At 40.4% G+C, this 14,881-nt stretch overlaps 1 long non-coding RNA gene across 3 annotated transcripts; it reads right to left on the reverse strand.

Annotated features, from left to right (window-relative positions):
- Nucleotides 1-7,561: 7,561 nt before the first annotated feature.
- On the reverse strand, nucleotides 7,562-10,594 carry LOC110529148. 3 transcript variants are annotated; one of them, XR_005052844.1, is made up of 7 exons: nucleotides 10,492-10,594; nucleotides 9,280-9,416; nucleotides 8,871-8,978; nucleotides 8,444-8,708; nucleotides 8,175-8,338; nucleotides 7,970-8,085; nucleotides 7,562-7,871 (listed from the first exon to the last, which is right to left on the reverse strand). It is a non-coding gene; the product is annotated as an uncharacterized LOC110529148 (long non-coding RNA). The 3 variants fall into 3 exon arrangements; XR_002474341.2 differs by having other exon boundaries at nucleotides 7,970-8,338; XR_005052845.1 differs by having other exon boundaries at nucleotides 7,562-7,889; nucleotides 7,970-8,338.
- Between the last annotated feature and the right edge of the window lie 4,287 nt (nucleotides 10,595-14,881).

Below are 14,881 nucleotides of genomic sequence, written 5' to 3' on the forward strand. Positions count from 1 at the left end.
TTCAACCGCTGCTAATGCAATGCAAATTAAATGTGTCATAAACGAAGTACTGAGTTTAGCAAAATAAAAGTTTGCTCTCATCAGAAATCTGCTAACTGCTTTTAAAACTTCCTGAATGATCTTAAAACGGCATGTAATTGCCTGTGTGATATACTTAAGCAATAAGGCCTGAGGAGGTGTGGTATATAGTCAATATACCACAGCTAAGGACTGTTCTTAGGCTACCAGCTAATAAGCATTCAGGGCTCAAACTAGCCAGTTTATAATATACCATAGACTCAGTTCACTTAAATCAAATGCAAGACAAAAAGGGACAAATCAATAATTACCTTGATGAATTGCATGTCTACAGCTCCTGTCGTCAGATCTCAATCACATCTCATCCACCCTCAATGGGAGGCTCTCATTAGGATGATTGAAGGTAGCCATTTTGTCTCAAAGGGCTAAAGTACTATCATTAAATGGCCCAGGGATGAGGGTTGTATGGATAGGTAGCCAAGACACTGAGGTTGCATCCCCTTATTTCTCAAATCGGGTCCTGTGTGGTTCAGCTGGTAGAGCACAGCGCTTGCAATGCTAAGGTTGTGGGTTTGTGTCCACCAAGGGAACCAGTAAGAAAATGTATGCACTACTATAAGTTGTTCTGGATAAGAGTGTCTGCTAAAATTACACTTTGTTGATGTCATTGAGCAATATGCTTTGAATCAGAGTTGTGAAAATCTCTCCGCTGAGTGTCTGGTTTTCACTTTCAATTAAGACCTAGACAACCAGGTGAGGGGAGTTCCTTAGTAATTAGTGGCCTTAATTCGTCAACCAAGTACAAGGGTCGAGGAAAAACCCGCAGACACTCGTCCCTCCGTGGAATGAGTTTGACATGTGCTTTGAATCAAGTGTTAAAATCAAGTGTTACAATGACCCTACTTCCCAATAAAGTTAAACAATCTAAAGTGCATTGTCTAGAGAAGAATGGCGAGAAAGCCATTTTAAACTATTGCGATGCAACCCTTGAGTACGTCACAACCTATCTAGGGCACAGAAAGAGAGAATAGATTTGGCAATAGCATACCCTCAGGTAACTCCAAAACAACATTAGCAGACACACTTGAATAGAAACCCACAAGGCAAGAGAAGGCTTGGCTATGAGACAAATAACTCATTAGAGAAAGACAAAAACAGTCTGGAGAAAGTAAATGAAAATTACTACAAAACTAGATTCAACTTAGAGGCGTTGTTGATGCTCTTTGCTCCATATGTAATGTATTATGTGTTGTCATCAAAGTTTATTTCTGTCTTTGTATGAGATTACTTAGGTCCTGTGTTATAGTAATGATGCAAGGACGTGCTCATCTAGCACACACATTTCCTACAGAAAGTATTCACACCACATTTTGTTGTATTACAGCCTGAATTTAAAACGGATTAAGTTGAGATTTTGTGTCACTGGCCTACACACAACACCCCATTATGTTAAAGTAGAATTATGTTTTTGCTTTATTTTATTACTACGTTTTTCTTTTGCTGAAATGTCTTGAGTCTGTAAGTATTCAACCCCTTTGTTCTGGCAAGATTAAATAAATTCAGAACTATACATTTGCTTAACAAGTCACATAATAAGTTGCAAGTCACATAACAAGTTGTATAGTGTCTCTGTACCCTACACATACAATTATCTATAAAGTCCCTAAGTCGAGAAATGAATTTCAAATACAGATTCAACCACAAAGACCAGGGAGGTTTTCCAATGCCTCGCAAAGAAGGGCACCTATTGGTAGAGGGGTAACAATAAAACAAGCAGATATTGAATATAAATTACACTTTGGATGGTGTGTCAATACACCCAGTCACTACAAAGATACAGGTGTCCTCCCTAACTCAGTTGCTGAAGAGGAAGGAAACGACTCGGGGATTTCACAGAGGCCAATGGTGACTTTAAGAAAACAGCTACAGAGTTTAATGGCTGTGATAGGAGAACAGTGAGGATGGATCAACAACATTGTAGTTACTCCACAATAGTAACCTAATTGACAGAGTGAAAAGAGGGAAACCTGGACAGAATATGAATCCTGTTTGCAACAAGGCACTAAAGTAATACTGTAAAACATGTGGCAAAGCAATTCACTTTTTATCCTGATTACAAAGTGTTATGTTTGAGGCAAATCCAATACATTACTGAGTACCACTCTTCATATTTTAAAAAATAGTGGTTTCTGCATCATGTTATGGGTATGCTTTTAATAGTTAAGGACTGGGGAGTTTTTCAGGATAAAAAATAAATGGAATGGAGCTAAGCACAGGAAAAATCCTAAAGGAATACCTGGTTCAGTCTGCTTTCCATCAGACACTTGTTACGACATCCGTCGAAGTTGGTCCCTCTCCTTGTTCGGGCGACGTTTGGCAGTCGACATCACCGGCCTTCTAGCCATCGCCGATCCACTTTTCATTTTCCATTTGTTTTGTCTTTGTCTTACACACCTGGTTTCAATCCCCCAATTGCCTGTTCATTATTTAACCCTCTGTTCCCCCATGTTTGTTTGTGAGTGATTGTTTCTATGTAGAAAGGTCTGTTATTGTGGGCTCTGTTTTTGTATTGCATTTATTATTATGTTGAGTAAAATACGTTTATTTACTCATATCTGCTGTCATATCTGCGCCTGACTCCTATACACCAGCTACACACAGACTTCCTTACAACACTGGGAGATTAATTCACCTTTCAGCAGGACAATGACCTAAAACACAAGGCAAATTCTACACGAGAGTTGCTTACCAAAACGACATTGAATGTTCCTAAGTGGCCTAGTTACAGTTTTGACTTAAATCAGCTTGAAAATCTTATTGAAATATTCAGTAAAAGTTTTAAGGAAGTTATTCAAAAACCTCCTAATAACCTATAATTTCTGTTCTCAGAGCGTTAATAAAACCTCCCAGGAAAACTTTCAAGGAAGCAGAGTAAAACGTTCTCAGAACATCCCTGCAACCTAAAAATAAATGTTTGCAGAACAAGCAACATTTTCACTTCTGTTCTCAGAACATTTAAAAAACGTTCCCTTTTGCCATTCAGAAACGTATGGCTTCGTTCCAACAAATAATGTGAAGCCAAAAACATGCATTCCCACAACTTCAAAGGAACCAAATGTGCTAGCTGGGATGTTCTGTCCGTGGACAACTTAACTGCAACAACAATTACCTGTTAAATAATGGATGTATCCAGAATCTTCACATTGGATTAACACTTGACTAGACAATCCTTTCATAGCCCAAAAGTCATTAAGTCTATTTTCTAGTTCACCCTGGGTGTGTGTGGAACTATATTGCCAAAAATACCTTGTTTCTGTGCATCTAAATCATCTGCAGCGGCCAAAGTTAAGTCTAGTTCAAACTCAGGAGACTGATGTTTGCCACACAGTTTTTATTGGCTTCATTTTTCAAACCGGAAGGTCATTGACTCCCTCTCAGGTTTGTCAACTTTCATTTGTAATGGTTCATTGCAGGGCCGTAACCAGCATTTGAGTTTTAGTGAGGTCCAAAATGTGTTTTATATTGAAGCACATTTACTGCATTTCTACACAATAAAAAAAACTTTCAAATTCTATTCGGAGATCAGCAAAAACAGGCAAAAATGACCCCAGCCATGATCACCTTGGATGCTGTAGATTCATTCACCTCAGATCTACAAACACATAGCTAATATCTATACAATTGTAATGTTATACCCCTGAACGGGGGGAAATATGAGAAATGATTCACACTGACACGTAGCATCAGTGACTGTTCAGTCAGTTGTAATGATGAATTGCATAAAATCATGAACTCTTTACATAAAAATGTATTTTTTCAAATTACATAGCGTTCATATTTGTATTCTTAGGCATTACTAATCAATTTCTGCACAAAGAGACATCGATGGAGCCCACAGATGATTGTATTATCACATTCACATGAATTATTAGACTTACGACTCTATTCCATATCAAAATCAGTGACGTAGTGGTACAAAAAAGTAGGTAATGGGTCAAATATAAACTCCAGTGGGCAATCGAGATAAAAACAAACAAACTACGATATAAATAAAAACTATTACATTTTTAGAACTGTATTGTTTGCATTTTGATTGCATTTTAATATTGGCCCAGGCCTATAGGGATGGTTGACCATGTGGAGATGTTCATCTTGAAACATATCAGTAGGGTTTAATCTGACAAACTGTTTTTCACACCTCATGATTTATGAGGGGAGCTTGGCAGGGGAGCTTTTCATCCATGTGGTTTCACCCATGGTTGTAAACATCCAGTTTGTGGGGGACTGATGTCGGGGGTTGGTAATTAGGTAGGGATTTGTTCTCCTGTGGCTGTGGGCTTTAATTATGTTCATCAAGACTCTATAAATTAGAGTGAATGAGATGTGTGGGGGGGTTGTCTGTCATTGATGAATTGTATATAAGGTCCCACAGCTGACAGTGCATGTCAGAGTAAAAACCAAGCCATGAGGTCAAAGGAATTGTCCGTAGTGCTCCGGGACAGGATTGTGTTGAGACACAGATCTGGGGAATGGTACCAAAAAATATCTGCAGCATTGAAGATTCCCAAGAACACAGTGGCCTCCATCATTCTTAAATAGAAGCAGTTTGGAACCACCAAGACTTCCTTGAGCTGGCCGCCCTGCCAAACTGAGCAATTGGGGGAGAAGTTGGCAGAGTTTTTCACCGGCAGGGACTGGAAGACTAGTCAGGATAAAGGGAAAGATGAACAGAGCAAAGTACAGAGAGATCCTTGATGAAAACCTGCTTCAGAGCTCTCAGGTCCTCAGACTGGGGCGATGGTTCACCTTCCAAACGGGATAACAATCCTAAGCACACAGCCAAGACAACGCAGGAGTGACTTTGGGACAAGTCTCTGAATGTCCTTGAGTGGCCCAGCCAGAGCCCAGACTTTAACCCAATCGAATATCTCTGGAGAGACCTGAAAATAGCTGTGCAACGACACACCCCATCCAACCAGACAGAGCTTGAGAGGATCTGCAGAGAAAAATGGGAGAAACTCCCCAAATACAGGTGTGCCAAGCTTGTAGCATCATACCCATGAAAACATGAGGCTGTAATCAATGCCAAATGTTCAACAAAGTCTGAACACTTATGTAAATGTTATATTTCATTTGTATTTATAAAATATACACATTTGCAAACATTTCTAAAAAACAGTTTTTGCTTTTTCATTATGGGGTATTGTGTGTAGACTGATAAGGGCAAAACACAATTTAATACATTTTAGAATAAGGTTGTAACATAAAATGTGGAAAAAGTCAAGGGGTGTGAATAGTTTCTGAATGCACTGTGTATATACCAGATTAGGTGTGCGTGTCCTTAATCGTTTGCTACAGAGTTGGTCGCTCAGGTTTAAGCCAGTTGTGGGGAGTTAGATAATTAGCATGTAGTTCACGCATCATGCTTTCAGTCTCAATGAGTAGTAGTTCTAATCATGTTCTATTTGATGTAGCTCTGTCTTTTAAACTGAAGTGTAAAAGGCAAAATATGGTAATTTAAACTAATGAATGCAATTAACTGTTTTCTACACAAATGTGAAAGTGTTCATTTCATACACTTGTCCAGGGTTTATATAGGTCCACTCCCATCAGTGTTAATTTAACACTTTTGGTAGTGTTCATGTTGAAACACTTGGAGTGTTAAAATATGACACTGTTGTTCAAATGACCCATGGGAGTGTTTTTTCAACACCCTCAGTATTAAGCAACACCTTTCAGTGTTGAGGATCAACTCCAGAGAAGTCATCCTGTAGCTGAATTGACACCAGGAAGTGCTAAATGTTCACACTATGAAATAACTTTGTGTGTGTCTGGTTCTCTCCCACTCAAATCAAGCCTGCAAGTTGTAGGGGATTTAAACATGAGCAATAAAGGATTTGTTACAATATTAATGACTCTGCTTAGTTTAATTTATTTAGGCTACAAAAGAGAGGATGCATCAGAATGAAATCAGTGCATCACAGACACATTAGAATGAAATCAGTGCATCACAGACACATCAGTACATATATTATATGCGAACAAGTATTTGCAGAGTTACTATTTAAACACAAGTGGATGCCCTCCTAAGACTAATTCTGCAATTTTCTTGACAAAGTTGGCAATAATCTGACTATTACTCAATTATGTCAAACAAAGGATTGTCTGCACAATGTAGAAGTTGACGAGAATCATCATTAACTCAAAAAAAGAAACGTCCCCTTTTCAGGACCTGGTCTTTCAAAGATAATTCATAAAAATCCAAATAACTTCACAGATCTTCATTGTAAATGGTTTAAACACTGTTTCCCATGCTTGTTCAATGAACCATAAACAATTAATGAACATGCACCTGCGGAACGGTCGTTAAGACACTAACAGCTTACAGACGGTAGGCAATTAAGATCAGTTATGAAAACGTTGGACACGAAAGAGGCCTTTCTACTAACTCTGAAAAACAGCAAAAGAAAGATGCCCAGGGTCCCTGCTCATATGCGTGAACGTGCCTTAGACATGCTGAAAGGAGGCACGAGGACTGCAGAAGTGGCATGGGCAATAAATTGAAATACCCATACTGTGAGACGCCTAAGACAGCGCTACAGGGAGACAGGACGGACAGCTGGTCATCCTCGCAGTGGCAGACCACGTGTAACAGCACCTGCACAGGATCGGTGCATCTGAACATCACACCTGCGGGACAGGTACAGGATGGCAACAACAACTGCCCGAGTTACACCAGGAACACACAGCCCCTCCATCAGTGCTCAAGACTGTCCTCGTCAGGCTGAGAGAAGCTGGGCTGAGGGCTTGTAGGCCTGTTGTAAGGCAGGTCCTCACCAGACATCACTGGCACAATGTCGCCTATGGGCACAAACCCACCGTCGCTGGACCAGACAGGACTGGCAAAAAGTGCTCGTCACTGACGAGTCGCGGTTTTGTCTCACTAGGAGTGATGGTCGGATTCGTGTTTATCGTCGAAGGAATGAGCGTTACACCGAGGACTGTACTCTGGAGAAGGATCGAGGTGGAGGGTCCGTCATGGTCTGGGGCGGTGTGTCACAGCATCATCGGACTGAGCTTGTTGTCATTGCAGGCAATCTCAACGCTGTGCATTACAGGAAGACATCCTCCTCCCTCATGTGGTACCCTTCCTGCAGGTTCATCCTGACATGACCCTCCAGCATGACAATGCCACCAGTCATACTGCTCGTTCTGTGTGTGATTTCCTGCAAGACAGGAATGTCAGTGTTCTGCCATGGCCAGCAAAGAGCCCGGATCTCAATCCCATTGAGCACGTCTGGGACCTTTTGGATCGGAGGGTGAGGGCCATTCTCCCCAGAAATGTCTGGGAACTTGCAGATGCCTTGGTGGAAGAGTGGGGTAACATCTCACAGCAAGAACTGGCTAATTTGATGCAGTCCATGAGGAGGAGATGCACTGCAGTACTTAATGCAGCTGGTGACCACACCAGATACTGACTGTTACTTTTGAGTTTGACCCTCCCTTTGTTCAGAGACACATTATTCCATTTCTGTTAGTCACGTCTCTGGAACTTGTTCAGTTTATGTCTGTTGTTGAATCTTGTTATGTTCATACAAATATTTACACGTTAAGTTTGATGAAAATAAATGCAGTTGACGTTTCTTTTTTTACTGAGTTTATGTCAGGTTAAAGACAAAGTGGACTTTGAATAGTTCAAACGCACACAGATCACTATTTGCCTGGCAGGGAACTAGCCTCTTGTCCACCACAATGTAGTAGTTGTCAATCTTGCTCTGTCTTCTTCCGACGGCAAGGAGGTATGGCTGTCGACCATGGCTCCCATCAAGATAGTCTTCAATGCTGCAGCATGACTGCAACACACAAAGGGTCTTAAGTCACACTCCACATGTTAAGACAATGAAGAGACAACCCAAAAAGAAATGACACAACAATTACTGTATCATCTTACCTTATGAAAGTGCACTAGTCTGCCGACAGCTTCACTGGCACTGAGTTTGGTCCTCTTCCCTCCTGCTGGTGGAGGGAGGAGATGAAGCAGCAGCAGGGAGGACATATTGTCCCAGTCTGAGGGAAAGAAAAAGCAAACAACCCCAAATCACATAAAACAATATCCTGAATTTGAAATATTGCACTACCCACGAGAATCCAGTAACTGGTTTTGCTGTCATTCTCCAGCAGTTTTTCTGCAGACTTCAGGAGCTGTGGTAGTCAGGGATTTTGCCAGTTTGATGACTTTAGGCTTCAATACAGTGTCCCATTTTTCAAGGAGCTTAGAGGACGTTTCATCGTCGAGCATCAGCAAAAAGTCCTGATTCACCTAAAACAAAGTGGATCAACTCAACTTTATGACCAACACAAAATAATGTTCTCAATCAGACAAATAGTCTGTAGTTCTGATTCCAATACATACTACATCACTCACCAATCGTATGATTCCCAGAAACCTGGGAAAGACTGAGGACATCTGTGCTTCTGTCTGGACTATAAACTAGCTCCTGGCGATACTGGAATACCTCCTACATCTTCTGATAGATGTGTTTTTCATTGGATGTGTGGACAAGGAATGATATGGCCTCCTTGCAGGCATCACCAACAAGCTGGTGGTCCAGGTCAGTTTTCCTCCTATGGGTTGGGCCTCCTGAATTCCAAGAGCATAACGTTCTCTCTGTTGATGAGTGGGAAGCCTCCTGCTCAAAAACAATAAAGCATACACACAGCAAATATATGTTTAACCATAGTTTTGTTGATGACGGTACTGCATCTTTCTACAGTCTCATAATGATGCCAAATAACATTCATGTATAGTTTGATTGTTTTGATCCATTGTTTGTGGCCAATGAGAAGCTTACTCATGCATCTCTTTCATGCGGCTGACTAAGATGGCAATCTCTCTCCTGGTTCTGTGGTCCAATGTTTTAGTTGTCTGGTATTCTTCTAATACGTCTTGCTGTCAGAATCTCCATGAAGAGCAAACACAAAAATGGGATTATCAACCTCCAATATCAGTTGTAATTATACCTATTTTCCTGCTGCAGAGTCAATGGCCTCGTCTCCTAATGTTGAGTGGGCCTTTTTAGAAGAGTCTTTCTGAAGATCTCAGGTCTAAGTCACTTGACAAGAGGGATAATGTGTCTGTGCACACACTCGCGGTGTCGAACAGCCTGTAGGAGAAAAGTCTGAGCACAAACAATGGATCAAAGCAATCAATCTATACATTCGTGTTATTTGATATCATTATTTGAGACTGTAGAAAGATACCTTCATCAAGATCTTTGATTGTGAGGCACAGGTCTTGATTGGCCTCAATCAGGTCCAGCAGGACATCCTCCACCTCCGTTTGGGAATCATCAAATTGTGTATATGTGCTGCAAAGGGCAGTCCAAACCTATTTTGGTCTACAAAAAGAGAGACTAATCAGAATACAGGGAGATAAGTCACCTAGGGGGCTACAGAATGAGTCTGACCCAAATCAAGCCCAAGGGTTCAATTAAGAAAACACATCAGACAGTTCATATATTCAACTTGATTGATGAAATCTCCATAAGAGAACCCAGGCTGCAACTTCATGAACTTCTTGCATTTTTGGCATTGGACATTCTCCAACATGTTACACTGCAATTACACATAATGTCGTATTTAAGTTAAATTTGGTTGCAAACATTTTATGGTATAGCTGTACATATAGAAACAATCACACAAAATGCCCCCTTATACCCTTTGTCTTCCCTGCAGTGGATCAACCCTTTGTTCCGAATGCCACTTTAATGATGTAACAGGTGCCTGCAGGCCCCAGGCTTGGCAAGGCAATATTTCAGTGAAATCAACCAACCAAACTAGCAAGCTAACAAACTTGCTACAAACAGTTACCACCACCCCTATACATGGGAAAGAAACTGGCCAAAACATTTCAAGCCGTATCGTCTTCAACACAATGTCTGATCTGTGATTAAGAACAAGCACACACCATAGACATGTTCATCTAAATGACAGAGGACAACCCTATCACGTCTGGCCACGTACGTTAGCACTAATTTACAAGATGTTGAGGTTGGTGTTGTAGTTAGATATATAGCTAGCTGTCTAACGATTTTTGGCCAGACAAACATCCCTATTTATATGCGTTTTGTGCAGATATTAGCCATGTTGTTTCCTTCACTTTCAGGCTAGCTACATGCTGCACCAAACAAGGCTCAAATATATCACACTAGGTCTCACCCCAATTAACACCATGCTCCTGCTGCACCACTAATGTCAGACAAAGTCCCCGCTAACATTTAGCTAGATAGCTAATTAATCTAGCGCAAATGTTAACTAACCACATTAGCTAGCTATAAACTTTCTAAATCTAAACATCGCAGATGTAGACAAATTTACAAACAAAGATTTTGACCATTCACTTAGCTGATATAACAAGTTTGGCCACCAGCTAACTTATTAAAAAATATATTAAAACATAAACATATTACTTACCTTTCACACGTCACAATTCCAGCTGCCCTTGCATCATCAGCATTTAGATGAAAAGGAAGTTTCAAGTTAAACCCGGAAGCTCAATCAACACTGCTCAGTGCCACTGCCCAACCTCTGTACAGTAACTCTCAATTGGGTGTTATATTAGCACAGGGTGTAAAAACAACTCTTAAATCAACACCTCTTAACACAAAAAATTTGACACCGAGAAAATTAACATTGGTTTACACTGGCCAATTTTACATGGTCTAATTAACAAAGTAAAGTTATTCTAGTGAAATCTAATAAAATGCTCATTCTCGTTGGTCAATTTAATAAGTGTGGGTGGAGTTGAGGCGCAAAGGGATAAATGCTGTCCTCTTCTCTCAGCTTAGGGTTGAACATCATTTTACGATGTGCTCCATAGCAGTTTGTTTGTTGTGTCCTCTCTTTAGTACCAGTAAGGGTAGAGTAGGTTCTGCTTAGAGCTGGAAAAGGGGTAATCCCTAGTTATGCTGTTTAGCATTTAAGTCTAGTCTTAGCTGCAGTATGAACCCTCTTGAGGGGCTGAACTTTAGACTCGCCGTCATCTGTCATTTTTGTGAGTATTGACAACTGTTTTTCGAGACAAGCCATGTATCCTGAGACCCTGGATCTGTAATAAATTCAGGGACTGGTGCACTTCACAAAATTGATCGCATCATGAGGCAGGGAAAGTATGTGGATATATTGAAGCAACATCTCAAAACATCAGTTAAAGCTTGGCCGCAAATGGCTCTTCCAAATGGAGAATGACCCCAAGCATACTTCCAAAGTTGTGGCAAAATGGTTTAAGGACAGCAAAGTCAAGGTATTGGAGTGGCCATCACAAAGCCCTGACCTCAATCCTATAGACAATTTGTGGGCAGAACTGAAAAATTGTGTGCGAGCAAGGAGGCCTACAAACCTGACTCAGTTACACCAGCTCTGTCAGAAGCTTGTGGAAGGATACCTAAAACGTTTGACCCAAGTTAAACAATTTAAAGGCTACCAAAAACGAAATGAGTGTATGTAAACTTCTGACCCACAGGGAATGTGATGAAAGAAATAAAAGCTGAAATAAATCATTATCTCTACTATTATTCTGACATTTCACATTCTTAAAATAAAGTGGTGATCCTAACTGACCTAAGACAGGGAATTTTTACTTGGATTAAATGTCAGGAATTGTGAAAAACTGAGTTTAAATGTACTTGGCTAAGGTGTATGTAAACTTCCGACTTCAACTGTAAATGCAAATGCAACAAGTTCAAAGATTTTACTAAGGGACATTTCATGTAAGGAAATCAGTCAAATGAAATAAATAAATTAGGCCCTAATGTATGAATTTCACATGACTGGGAATACAGATATGCATCTGTTGGTCACAGATACCTAAAAAGGTATTGGCATGAATCAGAAAACCAGGCAGTTTCTGGTTTGAACACCATTTGCCTCATACAGCGCGACATCTCCTTTGCACAGAGTTGATCAGGCTGTTGATTGTGGCCTGTGGAATGTTGCCCCACTCTTCAATGGCTGTGTGAAGTTGTTGGATATTGGCGGGAACACAGATTCAGAGCATTCCAAACATAGTCACTGGTGACATTGAGTATTCAGGCCAAGGACGGACTGGGATATCTTCAGCTTCCAGGAATTGTGTATAGATGCTTGCGACATGGGTCCATGCGTTATCATGCTGAAACATGAGGTGATGGTGGCGGAATAATTGCACAACAATGGGCCTCTGGATCTCGTCAACATATCTCTGTGCTTTCACATTGTCATCGATAAAATGCATTTGGGTTCTTTGTCTGTAGCTTATGCCTGCCCATACCATAACCCCATAACCATAACCCCCCCCCCTCCCCTCCCCCCTCTGTTCACAATGTTGATGTCAGCAAACCGCTTCCTACACGATGTCATACACACTGTCAGCTATCTGCCCGGGACAATTGAAACCGGGATTCATCCATGAAGAGCACACTTCTCCAGCATGCCAGTGGCCATCAAAGGTTAGCATTTACCCATTGCAGTCGGTTACAACATCAAACTGCAGTCAGGTGAAGACCCTGATAAGGATGAGCTTCCATGAGATGGTTTCTTACAGTGTGCAGAAATTCTTCAGTTGTGCAAACCCACCGTTTCATCAGCTTTTGGGGTGGCTGATCTTGGATGATGCAGCAGGTGGAGAAGCCGGATGTGGAGGTCCTGGGCTGTCGTGGTTACACATGGTCTGCGGTTGTGAGGCTGGTTGGACGTACTGCCAAATTCTTTAAACGACGTAGGAGGTGGGTTATGGTAGAGAAATTAACTTTAAATTATCTGGCAACAACTCTTGGGGGCATTCCTGCAGTCAGCATGCCAATTACACACTCCCTCAAAACTTGAGATATCTGTGGCATTGTGTTGTGTGACAAAACTGCACATTTTAGAGTGGCCTTTTATTGTCCCCCATCCCAAGGTGCACCTGTTTCATGATCATGCCGTTTATTCAGCTTCATGATATGGCTCTTCTGTCAGGTGGATGGATTATCTTGGCAAAGGAGAAATTATCACTAACAGGGATGTAAACAAATTTGTGCAGACAGAAAACAACTACCCACAAAACACAGGTGGGGAAAAGGCTACCTAAGTATGGTTCTCAGTCAGAGACAACGATAGACAGCTGCCTCTGATTGAGAACCACACCCGGCCAAACACACAGAAATTGAAAACATAGAACACAAAACATAGAATGCCCACCCCAACTCACACCCTGACCAAACCAAAATTAGAGACATAAAAAGGATCTCTAAGGTCAGGGCGTGACAGAAATAAGCTTTTCTGGGCATGTGGAACATTACTGGGATCTTTCATTTCAGCTCATTAAACAAGGGGACCAATATATTTTTGCTCAGTATATTTTTTGCTATTGGATTAAATCGTAGTTAAAATGACTAAATGGTGAGCCTATTATTATCTGATGTATTGGTGACTAAACAAAATGTTTCCATGGAAACTGAAAAATTCCACTTCGCATGAATGACTCGAAGGTGAAAGATGTGTGAAACCCGAATGAATGCACAATCAAAGGTTGTGAACAGAAGATAGGAGGCATTACAAGTGTTATCAGTTTAGAGTTTGGTACTTAGAGTTTTGAAAATATGACACTTACTGTACATCTGAAAAAAGAGCAAAGGTGATTGAAAAAAACGAACAGAAAAGGAACACAGTTGCACTGCTATTTATAAAACAGATATGATAGACATTGTATCAAACATTTTTACTAATATCGATAGACTTTCCATATTCGTCCCCATCACTAGTAAATTTCAATATTCGCACAAACATAATAAAACTATTTTTTTTGGGGGGGGGGGCATTTACCACTGCTGCATGTCATATTTTCTACTGAACAATCATTGAGAAAAAATACAATTGTTGTAATACATTCTGTATTCAAGTTACATTTGGCATCACTCCGCGGCAAAGGGATACATCCAAGGTGAGGATTTACAGATTTACTCCATTTACTCCAGTGTACACCTGTGTCATGGCTGTGGTCCGCTCCTATATATTGACCCCATTGCCGCAACATATATGTGTGCCTTTCCAAATCATGTCCAATCAATTGAAATTACCACAGCTGGACTCCAATCAAGATGTCGAAACATCTTGAGGATGATCAATGGAAACAGGATGCACCTGAGCTCAATTTCCAGTGATAGGAAAGGGTCTGAATACTTATGTAAATAAGGTATTTCTGGGTTTTTTTAAATACATTTGCAAACATTTCTATAAACCTGTTTTTGTTTCATCATTATGGGGAATTGTGTGCAGATTGCTGATCATTTTGATTTATTTAATACATTTTAGAATAAGGCTGTAACTTAACAATATGTGGAAGAAGTCAAGGGGTCTCAATACTTTGCAAATGCACGACATATATATTTTACAAACACAGTATATTTTACATTAGTTATCTTGCTGTTTCTATTCCATTCAGCTCCACTCAACCCCTCCCATCTATCTTTGAACACCATCCTGATTTTCAACTGTGCTGTGATGTTTCACAAATGTTCAATTCTCATAGTTTCCACAGATTGTAAATGAAAGATTACATTTTTTACTAAGATTATCATTGTATTACTGATCGATTGACAATCACTTTTTAAATCACCCAGCAGAACTATTTGCAGAGTTCCAGATAAATGTTCCAATTCTTCAGCCATTCCTGAACCTGCGACCAAAAACAAGCTACATGTGGACAGTATCAAAACAAGTAGCAAAATCTGCAGAGCTGGGATGGTTGCATCCCCAATATATATATATAACATTCTGTTGGTTGCAAGAATTTTGTATAATAATGTAAATTGAAAAACTCTATGTTTTGAATCATGGGTCATTTTGT

Source organism: Oncorhynchus mykiss, chromosome 1, assembly GCF_013265735.2.
Source record: "Oncorhynchus mykiss isolate Arlee chromosome 1, USDA_OmykA_1.1, whole genome shotgun sequence".
Classification (NCBI taxonomy): domain Eukaryota; kingdom Metazoa; phylum Chordata; class Actinopteri; order Salmoniformes; family Salmonidae; genus Oncorhynchus; species Oncorhynchus mykiss.